The sequence below is a fragment of the Entamoeba invadens genome (assembly GCF_000330505.1).
Source record: "Entamoeba invadens IP1 unplaced genomic scaffold scaff_1105074725313, whole genome shotgun sequence".
NCBI classification, from domain to species: domain Eukaryota; phylum Evosea; order Mastigamoebida; family Endamoebidae; genus Entamoeba; species Entamoeba invadens.
This window is the reverse complement of record NW_004440263.1, coordinates 26,009-29,122: the sequence shown is the minus strand read 5'-3', so window position 1 is coordinate 29,122 and position 3,114 is coordinate 26,009.

The following is a 3,114-nucleotide window of genomic DNA, read 5'->3' as shown; positions in this document are numbered from 1 at the left end:
AACTGGTAATAATAAATAATGTTTTTGTTAATTTATTTAATTAAAATATAGTACAATGATATTTTTATAATATCTATTTGTTAATCTATTATTTAGTTTGATGAGTGCGGCAAAAATTTAATTTGAGTATTTCTAAAATATAACCGGCTAAGTAATTCGAAAATAACCGAGTTACCAAATCATACATGAGACTTTTCCCAAAATTTTTTAAAAAGAGCAGAAAATTGTTTGAAAATAAAACATGAAGAACTTGAACAAGTCATCAATTATAATACAATAAACAAAAAAATATCAACAGTTTTAGATTTCATTGATTTGAAATCATCAAATTCCAAATCTACAAATTATGTGCTCTTGGATCATTAGAAAATATTATCAAAATGTTTGTCCATAAAAATACCATCTACAAATTGTTAACAAATCCTTGAAAATGCAACATAAAGAAATTAGCATATGTTCAGATTGTCAAAATGCAAAAAGTGACATTCATATAGATAAGAAGGGCAATAATCACAAGAAATAAAGGAGAGGAGAAATAAACTCTTTTCATTAATTCGTCATTGCTTTCAATTAGAGGTAAAAAATGCAAATTTTACCTAAGATATTTAAATTTTATATATTTTTATTTGTTGTGGTTATATGAAAATAATATTAATTTCTAATGTTAAACTGAAACAAAAAAGTGTATGACCTCTTTATTATTTTGAAAATTTTTTTTATCTCCTTGTTATTTTTCCTTATCCATAAAATCGTCATTATTTTTAGAAATAAAGAAAATCATTTTTAACACTAAAAAATAAAAACAATCGTTTCACATTTTTATTATGATTAAAATATTGAGTAAAATGTATTTCATTATTTATATAAACACTTTAAATAACATTGAACAAAATTCAAATGGTCTAAAAATCGGGAAATCTCGAGTTTATTAAATAAATTTCCGTTTTTTGTAAGTTAATAATATGTGCATAAACAATACACAAGCCAAAAAAGGAAAATCATCAAAAAATGTATTAATATCCCTGTAAGAACAGGCCAAAACAAAAATAAGGGCGTTATTTTAAGTGTTAAAATACTTTTTGGATATAATTCTCGTAATTCAGTTTAATTTAATAGAGTAATTCGATTATTTGTTAATATCGAGTAAATATGTTGATCATTAAAATTTAGTTGAATTTTAAAGTAGTATTTCAATTAATCACAGATGATAAAAGAAACAAATTCGAAGAAAAAATAATAAGTTAATGTTTCAAGTCCTTATGATATCATGATGTGTCAGTTTGTAAACGATTATTGTTGGAGTGACTTACTTGAAAATACATCGATTATCAAAAAATAATCTTAAAAAGTTGTATATTTCTATTTATTTTGAAGATAAATGTGTTGATATTAATTAAATAACTGGAGAGATTTTGACAAAATCAAACAACTATTGACTCAATAAAATATAAAAAGCAAAATATAAAGATTGTATCAATATAGAAATTATAAATCAATACAATATACTTCCATTTTATACAATTTTGTATTAAACCTCCATAATAATCAAAACGTTATAAAAGCAATACAATAATAAAAATGAAACAATTAAAACGTAATCAAAAGAAAAAAAATATGCAATACAACGCCTATGTGCACAAATCATAATACAGTAAAACTTTTCAAAAACGGTACTTTTGAAAAGCGAATTCTCTCAGAAAAGTACTTTTCAATGAAACTAAAAATAAAGTACTTTATAAAGCGGTAATTAATGTTTGATTGGCTTAAAATGCCCACTTTTGAAAAAAAAACAAAATTATCACACCCGCCCGCTCTTCAAAGTTTTTACTGTACACTTTAGTTTTTGAATAATAAAAACGTTTTATCATTAAAAAATGGCCAGCTCCGAGTTGTGACTTAAATTTAATTGAGCATTTGTAGTAATATTTGAAATATAAATAATTAATAGATAATACAAGTAATGAAAACATTTTTGTTGTGTGTCATGTTGTTTGTAAAAAATACATCAAAATATTAACAAGTAAGTTGAAAGTTATAGTGAACGGTTGAAATTGTGAACAAGAAAAAATTACAAAAAATATTGCAAGACTAATGACCCAAGTACTTTAAATTATTTTTAATTATTATCATATTTTTCACAAAATCGTAACTGAAAAACATGACGCTTTTATGAAACAAGTTTAGTACTGCTGCAAAAAAAATGTTACCACAATGATACCTGTATTTTAAGTCACATAATGACCACATATTCCAAAATAAACAAACATGATTATGTTTGAACGATGATTTATATCAGTCTCTTGAAACATCTGAACATGTCCACTATGGAAATTAATTTTGAAAATTTTCCAAAATGCCTTTATAATGAAAATGAAAATGATATAATAATAACTGAAATGAATAATTTTTGTCGATGTTAAACGGTCGTTTGCAAGAAGATGTGATATATACTGGCAATGTAATGAGACAAAAAAAATGATACATCATCGATATCACATATAGGGGTGTGATAAAGTGGTTGTAAATGATAAACCCCTTGTCGATTTTGGTAGATCTTCCATTCGAACCAAATGTAAAACATAATTCATTTATTTTTTGTTATTTTGTCTGCTTGAAAACCCCTGGTTCACTTTGTTTTTTGCACACTTTTTGGAACAGCTTTGATTATTTAAGACTTGAGTTATTTTTATTTTCATTTTTTATCCAATCAGACGAAAGACATTTTGGAATGGATTTTAGTTGTTTTTCGTTTTAAAAAAAATACAAAATGTGAATTTTTTTGTTCCAGAGCATACGTCTCAAAAAACCTTCGTTTTTGACAATGAAAAAAATATGGTAATCATTTTAAAAAATATTACTGATGTAGTGTTTTAAAAAATCAAAAAGCAAATTGCAAATTATTGTAATTGATAAAATAATCTTTTGTTTATTGCTTATTTTTTTATTTTATGGCAATTTTATTTTGGAAGAAAAAAATGAAATAACAAAATAATAAAAACAATTTATTCAAATGTTATTAAATTTAACAACAAAAAATAATTTCAAAAGCAAAAATGAGGCAGTTCAACATATTAATACATTTTTTCTATTGTGGCAAAATAGACTCAGTGGTAT